The sequence below is a fragment of the Crocodylus siamensis genome, chromosome 11, assembly GCF_052110815.1.
Source record: "Crocodylus siamensis isolate JL-2025a chromosome 11, ASM5211081v1, whole genome shotgun sequence".
Lineage (NCBI taxonomy): Eukaryota > Metazoa > Chordata > Crocodylia > Crocodylidae > Crocodylus > Crocodylus siamensis.
In genome coordinates this window covers 63,908,020-63,928,052 of record NC_143405.1, presented here as the reverse complement: position 1 = coordinate 63,928,052, position 20,033 = coordinate 63,908,020, and the positions used below count along the sequence as shown (strand labels likewise).

At 43.7% G+C, this 20,033-nt stretch overlaps 1 protein-coding gene across 1 annotated transcript in view; it reads left to right on the top strand.

Moving 5' to 3' along the window:
* Positions 1-20,033, top strand: part of SYNPR (synaptoporin) — a 117,729-nt gene that overhangs the window by 2,229 nt on the left and 95,467 nt on the right. The window lies entirely within an intron of this gene.

The following is a 20,033-nucleotide window of genomic DNA, read 5'->3' as shown; positions in this document are numbered from 1 at the left end:
GAGGGAAATGGACAACCTGATTGCTTCCCGTGTTAATTGTATATTCAAGCACATAAGATCTCCTAAGCACCGTTGCTTTTAAACATTGTAGTTGAATCAAAAATGGCATCTGGGGGGAAATGCTGTTCGTTGTGGTTCATCTTGAGTGACTGTATCTTGGTTCTGCGAGTTGTCTAGCATCTTGGAAGCACCTAGGAGCTGGGGAGCATCTGTTTTCCCCCTCCCCCCCCCCTGCCCCCCATTGCAAAGTGGTGAGGAAACTTGTGACTTATTAGACTTGAAGAATGGCCTGCTGTATGTACCATTTTATAGGGCGCTTGACCATTATTGGGCAAACACAATGCTGGGAGGATTTGGGGTTGAATGTGAGCACAGATTTTGAATGCCAGAAGATGTAGTGGTCAAATATTTAGGGTAATGGAAGTTGAAAAGCAGCCCCATCTTGAAGTTGCAGCTGCACCATCCATCTCTCGTGGTTAGGCCCACAGAGAGAATGGCTTGTAGGTAATTCATGTTAGTTAATTAAATACCCTTTAAGCACTAACTGCAGCAGAGCTCCCAGAAGAGCTACTAACCGCAAACCTATCACCACTGTAGAGCTAAGCACAAATATATATTTTTTACAACGAGGTTATGGGTAAGATGCTTTAAGTCTCAAGCGTGGAAACTGGGTTTGCATCCTAAAACCACCGCACAGCTGCACAGGCTTCAGCTGGTGTGCAGTTCCTTGCTCAAGAGAGGACACAGATCCTGAATTGCAGGAGCTTTAGTAGGTCACTGCAGAGAAGCTTACCCAAAGTGTAATTATGGTGGGCTTTTATCTCTTGTGTTGATTCCCACCCACCACTTTAGAGAACAGTGCAAAACTGAGGTTTTGGTCACAGGGCTGATTTCCTGAGTACTCATGCAGCTACATGCATGTCAAGTGATTTGGCGCACATTTCTCAGGTGCCTTAGTGCTGTTTTGTATTTTTATTTCCTGAAAAGTCATGGTGGAGAGAGCTGTTTTGAGACTAAATTGATTTCACTTCAGTCAGGCAAAAGTCAAAAGAGAGATTTGTAAAATACCTTTGGGCTGTTAGGCCCTGCTTATTCAGGGCACTAACAACATGACAGGGAGTATTTACAGGTGTGTAATTCCTTGTTCAGGTGGTCGGATGACTAGAAGTGCTCACACTAGACTTTTGCAGCCTCCTGGAAAGTGTTGGGAAAATCAACATAAAAGCAGTTCTGTTGTTGCCATTGCTTCTTCCCCCATTTGTTATTTCTAGAGGTGTTTGCAGGAGAGGGGGCTGTTTGTTTTTTAAGGGCTCATCTTTTTCTGCTGCTGCTTTCTCACATTTAATCATAATCCACGGAGACATTGCAACCCGTCGTGATGTCACAAACAGGGTATCGCACCTTCAGCTGAGAAATGACTGTTGTGAACATTTCCCTGCCAATAGCAAACACTCCCTCTAAATATGTATACAAGCGTATATAGACACATAGGGTATCTGCCTCTGTGTCTACACACACAACCCCACAGATGCATATATATACATATGCAACATGTATTTTTGGCAGAGTTATCTGTAGGTTTAAAGTTTTCCAAAGTGCTCTTCAATGTGTTAGGAAAGTCTTTGGTTACCGGTTACTTTTTTTTTTCTCCCCCCCAATTATTTGCTGCCAGGGGGTACAAAATTTTATCTTCCAACATCAAGTCTTGATCTATTTACAGTGCCAGCTATGAAAAAGGAGTCAATAATCCTCTCTAATATCTCTACCAATTCCCATGGGCGTGTAGAGATGGAATGGCTCAAGGGAGCAGCAGTTGCCTGCGTAATTGCATTTCTGTGCATGGGCTTGGAGCAACGGTGGTGGTGGGTTGGTGGGGTTTGTTCTTATATTGAGATGCATGCTCATAATATTGGTGCTGTTAAAATATATGCAGTGAGCACTCCGGTATGGTGAGTTTTCCCACCAGTTCATCTCTGGCAGGGGGAGACTCTAGAGGAGACGAGGTGCCAGTTGCTGCTGGGATTGTAATGTCCAGCTCTGAGTGTGATTTGGCAGCCACCTGCCCACCTAGAACACTGTCTTCGGTGGCACGGTAGTCATAGTAGGGAATTTTGGCACAAAAGCCTTGTGTGGCTATCCCTTCATATAGGCAGGAGCTTTTTTCTTTCTTTCTTCTTTTAAATCAGGCAGGACTAAAAATCATTTGCACTACAAGGCTGATCTTCTTGACCAATTTTCTGAAGTGCTCAGCCCCCAAAACCACCATCTATTGTCACTTACAGGTTTACATGGGGGGGTTATTTAATTAGTGCTGTTGGAGCCTGTTAATTAGTGATGGGCAATAGATTTGAATGTGCTTGTGATTTAAATCTGTCAGCACTTTGGGGTTCTTAAGCCTGTGACTCTTTGGCTAAGACAATTTATATGTGAACATTGGATGAACCCTGGATATGTACAAGTTCTTCTGATTCTTGCTTTTGTGCAGAAAATTAAACCACAGGATTTGCATGGGTGCAGATGGTTGTTGTCATATACAGAAGGCAGGGGTAGATTTGCACCTTTTATAGATTAAAATTCCCAAAGCTGGTTGGGGGTATAGGTTATGGCCATGTTGGTCTAAGGACATAGGCAGACAAGGTTCTTCGGGTAAATCCAATATCTTTTATTAGACTATCTGGAATAGCTTGGGCTGTTTGGGGCATTTGGACAGCAAAGCCCTATTGACTTCCAATAGGGACTAGGCATCTGAAAACACAGGGCAGCATCAGAAATGCCAACCCATGCACACTGAACCCAGGGGTCGGCCCTCAGTGATGGTAATGAGCACTTGGCGATTGGTTCTTGGCCTGTTGAGAAACAAGTTGGCTTTAATTTTACAGTGCTGTGGGAGATGAGCCTGCCTTGCCTTGCACATGTAGGACAAAGCAAATTTGACACTTGAAACTCTGATGCCTTATCATGGTCAGAGTCCTGACCACTTTGCACTGCTTTCATCAGGTTATAGCGGCATAATAGCTGAGCGGGTCTCAGCAGCTGACTGCTACCAGTTGCATCTTGAAGAGCCATCAGAAATTTGCCCCAACACAGGCCATGCAGGATACCTGGAGAGTACTAGAGTCAAACAGGCTTGTTAGGAGTTTGCACATGCCTATTCCCTTATGTGAGAAGGACCTATAAGCAGCGATCACTCGAGAAAATACGATGTTAGATAAAAATTTGAATCATACAGCCTTTACTTGCAGTCTACTTTGTATCATAGCTGATGGTGAGCATGTCTTTCCACAAAGTCTGTTTTAAACAAGTCATCTATTTGATGACAAATTCAGCTGGCATGGGTTGTGTGTGCGCATGGGGGGGGTTGGGAAGAGAGATGTTTTTCAGCATTCACAATAGGGTTGAGAAGAGAGACTCATTAATGCTAAAATTTATTATATATGCAAGGCAAGACTGTATGACTGGAAGAGCAAATATGATCTGACTTTCAAACTAGCAGGTACGGGCATGGTGACAGAGGATTTTGTGTCATTAGACGTACACTAAAAGATGAAGCATTCTTGCCATTTTATTTCAAAGAGATGCATCCGTCATCTTTGATGTCAATTGGCATCTGCCTAATTTTAGCCACTGGGTAAAAGCCTCCCCAGTCGACATCTATAGGTGCAGACTTTGCAAAAGGGGCTGGGAAATGAGAGAAAATTAGCTCAGCGAGCAAGATACTGTTAGCATTGGAAACCAGAGGGCTTAGTCCCTGTCTTTATGTCAGTGGTAATTTAGGTTTTGGTAACAAGTCTTATCGTTTTTGCAGTAGACTAAATAATCTGGCGGTTATGACATGAAGACCTTTCCTCCCCAAATCAGGGATTCAAGTTGGCCATGTACCTTACTTAGTATGTACATCAGTCCCAAAGAAAGGACCCATATTGTCATTTCCTGCTGAAGCAATCAAACGATGGTATAGAAAGCATGTAGTACTACATACCATGTGGGGTGGGAAGGTCCTACCTCTTCAGCTCCATGCTCATGTAAATGCAGTCTTTCCATTTTTGCCACCCTGCTGTGACACGTAAGTGTCTTGGGAGATGGAAAAGAATATATAAAATAGTGTCCAGCCATCTGGGGGGGCTGCTGGTAACTGGCAAATAAGGCCCTCTATAACTCATTTCCATCTTCAAAAGGCGCCTGAAAAGTACAGAAGTGATCGCACAGTGTGGACGTGCTGTTTTTAAGGTGTTTTGTTAAGAATGGGTTGTATATTGTGAAGTGTGACATAGTTGCTAAGGTGATGGCAATTTTTTTGGCAGAAGTAAAAGAATATTGAGTAAAAGCAAACTGTAAGCTGTTGCTCTGCTTAATTCACCCTATTTACTCTCTTGGCCATGAGAGGCATGCTTTATCAGAAGGAGGGTTTGCGCATTTGGAAGATTTGACTTTCTCAACCAAAAAAGCTAAAACCTTTCTCCCCTCCTCCCCCAAAAATGCATACTTTTTTTTTTCTTTAAGCAAGTGCTTAGTGCATAAAATCATAGAGTCTTTCAGCGGCTGTAATTGTGATGCAAATTATTGCCTTATAAGAGGCTGGGTAATATGATGCATTCAACTAAGGACTGTCTTTCCCCTCTTCCGCCTCCCAAGATCGTACCACACAAATATAATATTATAAGCTGTTTCTTCGTTATCAGGCTGTGCACATCTGCGTATGTACATCCAAGTGTCCAATTTGTGTGCCCACTGGTTACTCGCATATGCAACTCTCTAATTCCCGGCTTTGTGTGTCTATAGAACATGAGGTATTCGTTTTATTAATGCCATATATTTCTTGATGTTGGTGGTTATTATCTGCCTGGCTCAAGGTAATTAAATGTTAAATTATTCTTAGCTATGTAGGAACCAAAACACGAGTGGCTGCAGACAGCCCCAACTGCTGATCTCTTGTGATCTGATGGATGCCATGGCTCTTCTGACATGGACTGAGAGGAGGGGAAGACCAACGAGAGTATCTTTCAGACTGGAAAACCATTCAGAAGAGCAGCCTGATGAAGAAAGGTAGGAAGAAGAGAAGCTGCAGAGAAACACTGTGACATGGTTTCATAATTTAGGGACACCAAGGATGAAGGACCTGTTGGAAACAGGCAAAGGAAGGCTAAGATTTGATGAATATAATATGCCTACAAGCATTCTGTTATTGCAAAGTCTGGGAAGTTCCTATGGATAAATACCACCACCACCACCACCACCACCACCACCACCCCCTTGCAAACCAGCTGGTCTCTGCATTTTCAAAACAGTTGCAGTTCCCAAGGGGGTGACACCAGTCTGCCCCATTGAGTTACCATGAGCTGGGCGCACGGACATGCTGCAGTCTGAAAGCAGAAGTTGAACTATGCTGAGAAAAGTGCAGGCGTAGGCCCAGCTCTCGAGAGTGTCCAAAATATAATGCACCTGGGACTGCAATGGAAGTGAGTGCCAGCTCATGCCTGTGTTTGCATGCCCCCTACACAGGTGCAGATGTCATGCCAAGCAGAAGCTTTGCCAGCTAATGTTGCACAGGGTCTGTGCTGTTCTAGGGGCATATTAAATAAGTGAAACCCACCAACAGCCTGGCAAGCTGGTGTGGGCATCAAGCAAGACACCCATGGTGTGATGTCCTGAATCTGCTGGCAGAGGAAAATGTCTCCCAGCTTTGGAAGAGTGAGGGGTTTGTCCTGGAGTACTGGACCCCCCAAAACTGTATATTGGGACGAGGTGGCCAAGTTCATGCATGTTCTCTGAAGGCAGGAGGCATGCAGTTCTGGTACCAGCGATGCAGATAAATCCCATGTGACTGCTTTTTGAAACTACTGCCTTGTCAACCAGATTTCCGTTCCTTGAGAAATGCCTGATGGCTCTGCCGGCTGTCCAGTGGACTGTTCACCTAGAAACAGATGAAAACATTTCCCTGGAATTTCACAGACAAGGCTTTTATCTAAGCTCCTCAAGAACTTTTCTGCCATGGAAGAAGGTGCATAGTGGTCCTTTGGTTGTTGTTTGAATTTCAGAAAATAGTTGGTGTTTTTAATCCCTTTGCCTTAGCATACTTGGTATGATTATTTTTTTCCTTTGCACCTTGATCCTTCATGCCTGTTGGTGCAGATGCTTTGCCGTGCTGCCAAATTCCTTGGATGATGCAAATCCAAAATTTCTGCGGCTTGAGATTATGAAATGCAGCTCAAATCCTCTTACGCTCAGAGGCAGCCTCAGCGGGCCCCTGTGATTTGGCTGTCTTCGTATTTGTTCAATATTGCTTGTTTCCCTTCCTCCCATAATTTCTTTTCTTGCCATAAGATGCTCGGGCCGTGATTAATACTTGGGAGTCAACAAAGCGTGGCCCCTGTAGCTCTAGAGAGGGGAAATTGTGTATTTACCCAGGTGTAGGTGAACTTTGCTCTTTGTGCTGAGTTTGCTGACAGCTGCCATCCATACCAAGAGAGCTAGTGTAAAGCCAGCTTGGGTATGTCTACGCTAAGCCACAGTTCCAGGTGTGGCTTTGCACCATCTGGGTGGGGCTGTGAAATAGTGGCAATGGCTCTGCAGGGCCAGGGCAGTGCAATGTGTGAAAAAGTAGATGCTATTGCCCTCATTCAAAGTGAAGAAACACTTCCCCAGGGCATTGCTTCCTTCTCTGGCAGCTGAGACAAATGCGGGCAACAACTCCTGACAGGGGGTCTTGACAATGCAGGGGTCCATAACCACTTCTGGGAGCTGGCAGAGGTGCTCAGTGCCAGACAAGTGTGTCCTTTGGTCCTCATCCTTGCAAGGCAGCGCTCCGGGATTACAGTATAGCCAGATGGCATGAGGAAGAGAGAGCACCAGGTGAGACCTTCCTGTGAAATAGGTTTGGGAGTGAGAATGCCAGCCTGGAACAAACTTGGTGCTGCTTCAAGGAAAATATCCTGTGTGTTTTTCTGGTTGTTTAGGGGAGAGAGGGGGGAAAAAATCAGTGGTTTGCCCTGGTGTGGACTCTTCCAGACCTGTCTCCATTGTTCCATACAATATTTTCTGGCCTTTTTCCCCGTCTGAACAAACCCTTGGGATAAGATCAAGTGTAGGAGGCATCCAAATCCCAAGACCTTCAGGCTTGGGCCTGAACATAGGATACCTGCCAATGGATTTGGGAGTATCTGAAGTACTAGGGTAAGAGGCTGGGATGGAGGATGCTCTCTACTTATAGCATCATACATGGCGTTTAGAACGATTGAGTTCTGCTTAATCAATATGATTTGGGACTGATTTGACCTGGAACATAAAATATAGTAATAAAAAACAAAAAACCCTTAGCATCCAGAGCAGGTCAGGCAGAGCTGAGCCTGTGGGATAGCGTTAAATACGGCAGCCATGTGTCCATGTTGGAGATACTAAACTCCCTGGGATAGTGGGGCTGCCTCTATGTTTGTGCAGTGCCTGGCTCAGCCTCTCACTGATCCCTGTCACAGCTTTTGGTTGCTTCTATAATATAAGTGTCTATTAAGAAATAGAAATTGTTTATAATTGGGCCATTTCCATGAATGCTGTTTGGGGCCCATGATGCAAAATATGTCCCTCCAAAATGAAAACCAAGGGTGTGTTTAATAAAGCTTCAGAGATGTCCAGCAAAACTTTCAGGGCTGTCATGAACACGAAGAGCATGCAAGTGGAATTTAGATCCCAGTTTGAAATAAGATGCTGACAGATTAAACAATGGATGCCTTCCTGTTTAATTTTAACATTTTAATTGAATTCTTTGCTGCTATGTGACTTTGATCTCGGGTAGCTGATAAATCCTGCGTTCTTTATTGTGCTTGAACAGTATTTCATGCTAATCTTACATGCAGAAGGAGGGATGCATTTGAATCTGAATGGTTCTCAGGGTCCAGAAGGAGATGTTCTGTCCAACACTGCATGTTGGGTACATTAAATGTACTACAAAGTGAGGTTTTGGATTAACTAGGGATGTCTTATAAATAATTTCTGTCCCTCCACACATCTGAGTGTCTTCTTAAGTAGAACTGTGCTTTGACTGTGTCTTCTCCATTTTTTTTTAATTTGCTTTTGAGGATAATGTTTATAAAGTTGTCCGTGAAAAGATTTTGGTCACAAAGTCAAAATGCATGTATTAATTAAATGAAATTCATTTTGAGTGTAAAGACTGGATCACCTTATTGGGGGAGAGAGAATATCATGCAATGCAACTGTGTTGGCTTATCGCTGAACTGAGTATTAGAAATTGCCTACTGGTGTGGGAATACTTAAGTATCTTGCTAGTTGTAATTTGCTTATGCAGGAAAAAGAACGCACAGGGCACATCTACATGTGCGCATTTACTTCATAGTAACCAAAATTACTGTGCAGTACAGGTGCGCATCTACCAATGCATGCCTGTACTGTATTTACTCCAGCTTGAACATGAATGACAATTTATGCCAACTTGAACATAAATGTGATATCTGCATCATGCAGGTATCAAATTTATGCCCGATTAGTTACTGTGCAGTAACACACGTGTAGATGCCTTTACTTCTCGGTAACACTCTGTGTGTGAACTGACTTGGGAATAACTTTAGTCCCAGGTCAGTCTACGCACAGTGTTAATTCACTTTAATGTCTGTGCATGTAGATGCCGACCTATTCCCGGCATGTCCACTGCACAGTACGTTTACTGCACAGTACATTTAAGCCAGCATAAATGCATGTGTAGAAATGTCCGCAGAAATTTATGCTTAACCTGTTAGTAAGTATAATCTGTAAATGGGTGGAGAAAGGCTAGATCCACCCAATAAATATTTGGTTGCACATTGTTCCTTTTAGTTCTACCGATGAGCAAATTTTGAAAGTGGAGAGGGCCATCCAGGCATGGCTCCAATGTTCAAAGCCACTGGACCATTACAACTGGTTTCTCCCCTTCCATTAGCTGCACTGCAGGTGACTGGCCTGAGAACAAGTGAGGGGTTGTGGTATGGTCTGTAACTAGAGCCATAGTTACTTGTGGATTCTGGTAGCAATGATTGGAACTGCATCATATGTAACTTCTCTTATTGATCATTGCTTACGTCGTGGTAAATATAATTTATCTGAAATATGAAGGACATCAGATCTCTTTCACACAGTACTCTGTTTAACTGCACAATTGGTGAAGCTGACTGGGGGCTCTTAATTTCAGACTTCTAACACAGTTTCAAGTTGCCTGCATCTCATCCATTTCAAGGCTGCTGATGGAGGCATAAGGCTATCTGAGTTGCAAGGTGAGGAGCCTTGATGAGGTACAAAATACCTTAGTTCAAGCTGTTCCCACAGGTCTGGATCAGTGCATCTCAGGTGGCCGTGCCTTGTGGGAAAAATGAACAAACCTACCATTAGGCTGAAGCTGTTCCTAAAAACCCTATTTGAAATGATTAGCATGAAGAAGTTTCTAGCCATCTGCTTTTCAGGTGTGCTTTTCTTTACATAGCTCATGTACAGAACAATGCCTTCCATAGGAAGGAATGCCTTTTCAAACAGGGGTTTAAAGAGGGCTGTTTGAAGAGTTTTCTGGCTCTCTGGGCTGTGATAATTGATACTTTGAGTGAAGTGTCCAACTCAAAATGGCTGAGATTTGTTTTCTAATCTTAAAACAGGCTCTGGGAACCTCTCCAAGCGTTGCCCAGATGACTTATCCCTTGGCACTGATGCCAAAACTAGATGAGTCCCAGAAAGGTTAGCTCTGCTGGCTTTGCTTCTCTAGATGATGGCTGCATGACAGGCTTACCAGGGCTCTGTTTGGAGAAGCTGTGTGCATCTTGCACAAAACCTGGCAACAGCCTCCACCTTCAAAATCTGCATGGGAAATTAGAGGTAAACAGTCAGTCTGGTGGTCCCCGGGTACGCCTTGAAGTAAGCCGACAGCATGACATTCAGTAGTCTCCTTGCAAACAGCCCACGCACAAGCACCCACTCTAAAGCCATCGCTTGTGCTTTGGGCATGAGAATATGGTTGCTTGGCTTGAAAGAGCTTCTGCAGAGATTTTTATTTCCCCCCACCATTCCCACCTTGTTCTTGGGGATGCATTCAGCCTTCCCTTCTGAATAGGACTCCAGATGAAGGAAACAAATTATCATAAATTAGAATAGATTGCACTCTTCAGCATCTCTACATCTGTCATTATGCTGCTTTAACTGTTCGGTTTATTTAACATTTCTACACATTTTGTCAGCAGCTTCGGGTACGTAGGCTATAAATATTGGCTAAGTAGTAGATATTAATAGAGTCCTAGGTAAATGCTAGATTCCATTGAGACTCCATTCAGTGCAGCGATGTGTGGAGGAAACTGCTGATCATATTGCTCTAGTATTGCATTTGCTAGACTCTGCTGCTTATTAACTAAAGGTGATACCAGAAATGTGTGTCCTGAAGAGGGGGGGAATACTGTTAGTAAGCAGTTCAGCTCTATTTCCTTCCAAACCCCTTGCTATGTGTCAGCCACCAAGAAACACGGGAGAGTTTTAACATGTAAAACTTCAGTGGGCTGCCCTACTCATTCAGCAGACAGGATCATCCCAGCTGGAGACCGAAGCAGCAGTGGTGAGGAGGGTGGTTCACAGCCGGCCAAAGCCCCAGTGGTTATGCAGAATGAGTTGAGTATTGCAGGCACCAGCTGCAATAGCCCCGTCGCCTGCCAGTCGGGGTAGCTATTGAACGTAAAACAGCCATAATATACAAGCTGACTCCAAGCAGGGCAGTTGGAAAGGAATTTTGCTCTTCACACTAACTTGTGAGTGGTCTTTAGGCTGCCAGCCTATTAAAAGCAGGGGAGAAAAACCCTGCCGAGCTCTTTTAAAAGCTGAAGAGAAAGCAGATAAGAAGCTATCTGAGTAGAAATTCATTTAAACTCTGTCTTCTACACAGCTCTGGGTTATTGCAAAGAAGTGTGATTATTTTTTTTAACTACTCCCCACCCTTGCAAGCAGCTGAATCGAGGGGCCATCTCAGCTGTGGCTGAGGATTGCACACTCTCTCCAGAGAAATCAGTTCAATTGAGACCTTTGGGCCACCACACATCTTGTTCTCTCCACGTAAGTTTCCTGGAAAATTTTAGGGGGGTAGGTTGTAGCTGTGTTGATCTAAGGACACAAGCAGACATGGCTCTTGGGATAAATCTGGTATCTTTTATTAGACCAACACAAAGGGTTGAAATTTTTTCCAACTCTTTGAGTTGGTCTAATAAAAGAGGTCAGATTTACCCCTCGTCTGGAGAATTTTAGGAACACTGGAGGCCCCTCCAAGCCCCTCCTGTCTTAAATGGAGCCAAACTATCCTTGCTATCCCAGGGAGGTGCCAGGATCTCTTCGTAAATCAGCCACCTTCTTCTTGCCTCTTGCTATCCAAGCCGGGACATCAAAGGTCAGAGGATTTCAAGCATGATGAGCCTGCATCACCAGCAGCGAGGCTGTTCCCTTTGCCCTAAAGCCCCCACCCCCATGGACGGTCACGTGTAGATGCTGCAGAGGAGAGCCTACTGCTGCCTGTTGTTTGTAAAGGAGCGTGTGCCTTGGTGGGTGTTTTCCAACATCTTTTCTAGTGGCCACGGCATGCTCTGTGCTGTTTTTGGTACCAGGTGTTTGCATTGTATTTGAGGGGTGGATGTGTGCAGTTGTACTGCTGGCCCACTGTCATTCTGCACCACACTCATGGAGGTGGGGCAGCAGAAGGCCTTTGAGCAGCAAATTTCCACTGTTGGTTCAAGAGCTGAATGGAGGGAGTGTGGACGGATGCTCATGTCATCAGTTGGTCGGTGGATGCTGCATCTCTTCAGCTGTGCCCAGCCACAGAGGATGCTGAGTCTAATAGCACCAACAACAGAGCTGGGTTCTTCACTAAGCTTTTGCCTGGCTCTAGGCAAAGTAAAGCCTCCCCCACCTCCCCGTCTCACAGATGTGCTATGAAAGCCACCCTTCCCGGGCCAGACTGGGGCTGGATTGTTTTGGCTAGTAAAAGGTTTCAGGCCCCTACTTTAGAGGCATGTTTTTTCAGATCTGGAGTGCAATCCCCTGCACATTGTACAAAATGGTGGTAGATGCATGTGCAATTTGTTCAGCTGATGTGCAAGACTGGTAACCTGTGTACATCGGGGATGTTCATCATTGCGGCAGTGTATTGCAGACGGGGCCTCGTGACCTGGGCAGATTCTCCTGGTGTTGCTTATTCACGTCATTGGTTGCTTTATTATATTCAGCCCCAACCCAAGTTGCAGAACAGCATTATGTCATGAGTCTCTGGTAGGCCCTGAGCGGTTGCTGAAAAGGATCATATATGCCCATGGTGATTTTTAGCAGGACACATTCCCGAGCATCATGTTTCCTGAAACATATCGTTGGCTTTCAAGGGGTGGGGTTTGTGTGCTCTGGTGAGAGAAACCCACTAACATTTACCTTTTTTGGTGCATCTGTGCAAGTCCAAAATGAAGAGACCTGGCAGGGGCTTTATGAATTATGGAATGATTTCCTTTGGAGAAGCGCCTAGGATGGTTTTGTCCCCAGAGCACACATTGAGGCATGCTGTTTCTTATCTCTTGCTGTTTGAAATTGCTGAGTGTACTTTCTGCTTTACTGGGTTAAAAGTCCCTAGCTCTGAGTAGTCTTTTGGTAGAATGGGAGGCCTCTGCATGCTTTTGGGGCTTACATCCCAGAACTGAATCCCAGGATTTAAAAATACCACAAGCAAAAGCTGTGCGTGTGACAGATACAAAGCACCCTATAGACCACTTTCATTTTCAAGGGAATGTGAATATCAGGGAGGCTTGTCCCTCAGTTGTTTGTTCCTCCCAAAAGGTAGTTGTTTTTAAGATTCCCATTTGAAGTGGTTAAACATAAATGTCAGTCCTCTGTTCTCAGACTGCTAAGCTGGAGAGAGGACTAGAAAATGTCACGAGTTAATTCTAGGTCTATGTGTCATATTAATTTTGAGGGTCCAGTTCAGCTTGGTGAAAGGAGGAAAATTTAGTGAACGCTGCGACTTCATTCTTTGTGTCCAGTTGTTCCAGAGAATTGCCATCAATAGCACGTGTTCCTCTCAAATATCCATGTGTTCCTCAAATCTGAAAGCATAAATCATTTCACAGATGCAGAATCCTTAAATTGTCTGCTAAGGAAATGGATTTTACACACACACACACACACACACTAGATCCATTTAGATTAGATCTATATATCTATAGCAACCATATATAGTTGTTTTGTCTATCTACTGCTGCTAAAAGAAGCTAAAATTAGGCTCAAGAAAGCCCTACTAAAAGTACAAGATGCACATGAACACGGCTAGCTCTGTGTGTGTGTGTGTGTGTGTATACGTATGCACACACAATTTCTTGTACTTTTAGTGGGGCTTTCTTGCTCCTACTTTTAGCTCCTTTTTGCACCTCAACTGGTAGAAAGCTATGATTTCTGGTCAGCAGTGCTGAGTGGCTCAAACCTACATTCATCTTCTAATTTTCAATGCAAGCCCTAACCTGACAGTTCTCCTGTGTTTTTTACAAGGTTAATATTTTTAAAATGTGAGTTGATAACTTAATGATTTAATTCTGGTAGATGCTGGAAGCATTATTACAAACTGGAGAATTAAGAAAAACATAGCAAAAGTTACAGGCTTTCCTCACAGAGAGTTTTGCATGCATTCTTTGTCTTCCTTCCCCCGCTTCTGAAATGATCGGATGTTACAGTTTTTTGCTTTTGAGAGATCTCTGTTACTCGCCTGTCCTGCCTACCTGTGCCTTGTGGTCCTGATCCCAGAGCACGATCCATCCAGACAGTTCCCTGTAGAGATCTCCATTTAGAAATAATGTGCTGTGTGTTTGATGCCAGAACTGGACCCTTCTGGAGTAAGTTTACATGTGTATTTAAATATTGGTCGTCTCGCTATATAAAAGGACACCTACCTTGGCTCCCCTTTCTGGATCGGCCAGCACAGAATTTACAGTCATGTCACCTGCAAATTTTAGGTGGAAGGAGTGTAACTAGGAATAATACCTCCCTGTACTTGTTTTACATGTATGGCCTTGATGATGACTGCTAGTGGGTTGCTTGATATGGCACAAATCACAATGGCTCTTCAGCTGTTCTCAGTAAGTTCTTTGTAAGGGTCCCTCTCTCTACAATCACCCGTGGAGGCAAGGCAAACATAGCAGCTCAGCAAAGAGATTAGGGTTGTTGGTTGTAGCTGTTTTTGATCTAAGGACGTAGGCAGACAAGGTTGTTTGGGTAGGTGTGATATCTTTTTTATTTAGTCAGTCTTATAAAAGATATCACAGCAAAGAGATTAGCACCTCAGCGCTACCAAATATATCTCAGGTAGGTTGCTGTTAACGGTTGTGATGGGCAGAGGGGTGAGGCGGAGTCTGAAGCTGCTTTTTACAACCAGAAGTTACTGCTTGATGAATTGCTAAGGTAAATGTGGGGGTTTTTAGGGTTTTTTGGCCTTCTGTGTACACGTGAGGCATCAGGTTGAACACTGTCGGGGAAACAATGTGCAATTACTTTTGAAATAGTTCCTTGAAGTTTTCTTAATTGTTTTATTATAACAGTTAGGCACAAAGTGGGGGAATCAATATGTCTAATTATTATATCTAAATGCAGAGAAACTAGCCAATGAACTCTCACTTCTCTGGGGAGGATTAATCTTCCAATGCTCTATTTCAAGTGTCTTCTAGAAAAATGAAAGGCTTATCACCTAGGAAACATATGGTCCTAATCACACAGGTCTGGCACTTTCCTGGATTTATAGGCAGTGAATGGACTCTTATTTAGTTGGTTTTCTGAAGCACAAAAATAGGGATTTAAAAAAAAAATTAACCATTTTATATTGGTTTTAGCTAAGAATCAACAGATCACATACGCTATCGATGATGCTCTAGGAGCTGGTAACGAGGGAGTTTTTGGAGCACATATGATCTAGCGGCAAAAGCACAGACCCTTTGCTCGGAATATCATTGTTCTGTTCCTGGCTCAGCCACTGAGCTGTGGTCTGGCTTTCAGCAAGTGACTTCCTTTCTCCCTGCCTCTGTCTCCCATCCTCTTGTCCAGGCCAACCAGATTGTAACCTCTGCAGGGCAGAAGCCTGGCCTCAGGCTGGCTCTGAGAGTGGTACTGCAGCACCAGCCATGTCTCTTTCCAGGTGGCCTATTTTGGGGAGACCTTTTTTTTTTTGCACAGCTGTTGATCCTCTTCTCCAGGGAAACGGTGCATGAGGGGTCATAGGCTTTCACCTGTATGCATGAAGGCAGCCTCAGCTTTTGGGGAGTCTGCCATGGCATATTTAGCCATTTCTCAGGCTCTCTCTGCACTTACAGCACTTGTAGTCAAGTGCCCTGTTGAATCAGGGCCTTGTAGCATCCGCTTGTTTTGGTGCAGTGCCTAGACACCAGTATCCGAGCCCATGTGCTCATGTAAGAGTGTGTATATGTGAGTGTACACCACATGCACACACCTGGGCAGGCCCTCATGCTATACCTGGGCTAGAAAAGCTGCAACAGGCTGCTCCAGCAGATGGTCCCAATCCATGTGATTGTGAAATAATCAACGAACTTCTCAAATAGTGAAAAATTCAAAAAAGACTCTTCACAGAGCCAGCAGTTCAAGAAAGTGAAAGTCCCAGTTTAAATACCTTTGTCATAGTATTGCCTTAGTTAAATTAATGATGTGGGAAGTGTTCTCTGTTCACGCGTACAAGCATAGTATGGGGGTGTTGCCATAAAGCCAGCGTTGCGTATTATGTTAAACATGTATCCCTGGATAAATCACTTGAAACCTATTACCGGGTGCCTGGGTGTCTTTGAGCACTATAAAGTACCATACACGCATGTGCTAGGCAGCATTTTTACTTGGACATGGTTCATTAACTTCTTGTTTGGAGCGCATCAGCATGCGTTTGTTAAAGACCTGTGGAAGTACATGTACCTGGAGTAGGGTCTGGAGTTCACATGAATTTTTAGGGCAAGGGTCTCCTTTTCACTTCTGAGTTGATGTGAGGAGTGGAAGGAGGAAGGGCTCTTGTGAAATCGTTCTTGGTATGTGATCCACCTGCATGTAAACAGCATCTAGCACGAAGAGGCTAGACTCATGGCTGTGGCTGAAATGTCTTCAGTCCAGTTGTATGGGAGGCTTTGAAGGCAAAGGTGGCTTGTTCCAGCAACATAGTCCTGAATCAGACCACTGCGCAGGGAACCAAAGGAAGGTAAAGTCATGTTTACTAGGTGAAAAGCCTTGTCCCAGAAAAGCCGCCTCTCTCTGCACCCAGAGCCATCAACAGTCCCTTCCTGTCCTCTGCCAGTCGGCACCCAGGTCTTCTCAAGAAAAACGACTTGCTGCTTTCCAAGCACCTGCCACCTCCTACACCTACACCCCTGCAACCAAAAGAACAGCCCACCCCCTCTTGTAGAGACCACAGTTCCTTTGCAATGGAGTATGGGACTGGTCTTGGCTGTTTCCAAGTAAAGCGATGTAGAGTCCATGTTCAGGGGGAAATGGGGATAGAGAGTTTAACTATTTTTATTTTGCATTTTGTATCATTCTTAAAAAAACAAACCCAACAACTTTTGCATCATTCCTCAGATTACGGTCAGTTCAAGTCCCCCTTGGCAGCTGACTTGATTATTCATAGTGACAGTAACTAGAGGGCATGGGCTGGGCTGGCAATTCATCACCTGATGATCTGGTCATGGAAAGCCCCAAGGTAAAACCTCTGTTATCAACATAAATTGGGATGTTTCTGCCAAGTAATGGATGTTTGCAATGATGCTCGATTCTGCAAGATGATGCATTACAGCAGCTAATTACCCTTTGCTGTGATAAACTGGGCTTTGATTAAGCCATTGCAAAGGGTCCTGTGGCAAGGGACATGCAGACGTCTTTGTGGTGTGTCATTAAAATATAATAGCGATCTATTTTAACGAGAGTCTTTGTTCCCTCCCATTCCTCAGCTGCGCTTGCAAACTTGGTTGCATGGCCTAATTCAGCAAACATAATTGGCTGGTTTTAGGAGTAAGCTATCTTGTTGTTAAATGTTTTCTGCTTCAGATGCTGAATATAATGAAGGTCACTGTAGGGAGTTCATAAGCTCTCTTTACAGACATTTGACACTGCCTTGCACGTTGCAGCAAGTCTTTGGGAGCACTAGCCTGGCAATGTTACGCTCCAGAGTGCGAGTGAATCGGGGAGTGATCCTATTCTGATAACAACTCGGAGAATGAAATCTTTCTCTAGCTGTAGGCAGAGATGCCTTTTATCCTGCTGAATGTGCAGCTGGTTCCACGCCAAGGGAATTCATTTATTGATCCAATTAACTCCAAAACAGTTTTCAAAGTGACTGTAGATGAAACAATGTAATTAAAATTGATTGTGGCTGCATAGAATGTATTGAGTCGCTGGATTCTTGGCCTGGCACAACATCCAGATCACTTATGTATCTGGTAATAGGTCCTGTATGTCCCAAGGAGTTCATCTAGCTTTATGTGTTAACAGTAATAATCAGAATTTCTTCTTATGATGGGAAGGAAGGCCTCTTACACTTGTGCTGTAAGTAGCATCCAGGATGAGGCGCAGGACCTGAGTCCTAAGTTGAAGTGAAAGAACGTTTTGGTTCTGAAGTTTGGCATTTTCACCTGGGAGGTATTGAGATGGATGATTGGGGGAATAATCTGTCCCCTCAACAGAGCCAAGATGTTCTCTTGATATGTTTCGGCACCAAATAGCCTGGATGAAAACCATCCACATGCGGCTTCACCTTGTAAAGGTGTACTCTAGGAGATTAATGCCATGCACTGACCCTGACCATTCCAGAGTCCATGTGAAATTGTGCTTTTTTTGAAGCTGAAAAAAGTGGCGTGAGGGGAAAGGTTTCTCATGCAAGAGGTGGATCAGTATGGGTATTTTGAGTCCCAACAACAGCCATACACCCTTTGGGGAGGGGGTCTCAAGACTTCTAGGATTTTTGGTGGTGGTCTGTGCTATATGATTTTAACATCTCTTGTTTCTTCTTTATCCCGAGCAGTTGAGGGTGACCAATGTGTAATGGTAAAATGATATTCTCAAATAGTACTTAAGCAACACATTGCTGAATAAAGCAGCAAGTCTTGAAATACTCATTAAATACTGGAGTAAAGTTCTCCTATAATCTCTGGTCCTGTTTCCCTTACTGATGCTGAATAGTACCTTACTTGGTGACTAGTCCCAGTCACTTCAGGTGGAATACAGTTATTTTGTGCAATAGTGGCAGAAACTGTTCTTTAGTTACTTTGGGGACAAAAATCTCTTTTCCGGTGTTTACCAACATGATTGTTTCTCCTGCTGCCTTTCGCCATCACTTCTTCTCTTCTCCATTACATTCCCCTCTCCTGCTTTCATCTTCATTAGCAGCAGAGACTTGGTTAGATTCCCGCTGATGGCTGATTTGGGAGATGTCTGGTGCTTGCCAGCTGTGCAGGTGTTGTGTCAAGGCCATGCATTTAATCCTCTCTTTTGCCCTAAAAAGAAAGAGGAAAAAAAAATCTCCAACCAGCCCCGGATGCTGCAGAAACCACAGAAAAATCTGTATTCATTTAGAGGCTGCAATTAAAATGTGGATTGTCCCTTATGAAATACTAAAAAGCAGCATATTTATTAGGCTTTTATGCATTAGCACTTAGCGGAAAAGAACAGTATCGTTTTGATGGTACTGATTATCATAGGGCAGTTGTTGCTGGGTCTTTCCAACCCATTTGTGGAGTAGTTTGATTCTCTTTCTATATGTGCTCTGACAGGCTTTTTCTTTTGGATTAACTTTCATCTGCAACAGCCCAAATGCTAACCTTTCATCTCATTTTTTTTGGTTCATGGCAATCTCTTGGGTATTAAATGGCCTATCATGGTAGATTAGAACAAATACATGATTGTTTTAAATTTACTGTCATTCCTCTGTACTGAAAATATTTTTTCCTCATTAGGAAAAATGATTGAAGTGTGTATATATAAGATGCTTATTTCCCTATAGCTGTGTAAATCATTTTAAAAAGTTATACCTGTTTAATGGGGAGGGGGGCTGGACTTGATGATCTTCCGAGGTTCCTTTTAGTCCTAATGTCTATGAAATCTATTAAATGTATAATATTACAACAGTTTAGTTGTTATTTATTGGTAATTTTTAATACTTTATTTTTTCCTGTTTCCACAGTGGTAACAAATATTAGTCCTTTATGCTGACAGTGCTAGCAAGCTAATATTGCTTTCACTGTGCAGCACCTGATTATATGCACACGTGTGCACACCCATCACTTTCTAGCAGGGTTCAAATTGCACTTTGACTCTTGGGGGGGGGTCTGCAAAAAAAAATTAAACTGATTCATTGATTAACAAGTCCATCTAAGTGAAAGAGAAATCCAATTGCAGAATCCTCCCCCCCAAGTTATGATTTTCACATCTTAGAAGGGGGGCTCTTGTCTCCTATGAGGGGCTCACCCCCCTCCTCCCCGAGCTCCCCCTTAATTCTTACCCCACTTTCTAGTTGTTAACAAATTTAACGCATTCAAATCTGTTCTTTGGCAGGTGAAGATGCATTTGGCAGTTGTTTTGCACACACTAAAAATCTTCTAAAAGTCCTTCCTCACTTTGGCTGAAGGAGGTTTCTGATAAATGTTGGAAAAATAAAATTAAAAAAAAAACAATTTAAGAGTGCCACATAATGTGGGCAAACGTAATACTGGGTATGAAACAGCATGATGCTAGAGAAAGACATAGCAACAGTTGCTATTTGAAAGTCGGCTTTTGATCCCTTTAACTACCTAGTGGCACATGATTGCTATGGTTTGCCTCTTTACTGACAGGCTGTTCTCTGCTAACTGCATGCTGCCATTTGGGAAATGTTGACTCTTTCAGGGCTGCTACTGTAATGCTCTATAAACTGAAGTTAAATGCTTTCCTGAGGGTGAGGGCACCTACATAACATAAAAAGGTCTGCTGCCTGCTGTCGCAGGGGTGATACTGGTTCAGGAGGAGCAGTCTGCTGTATGGCCAAGTCACAG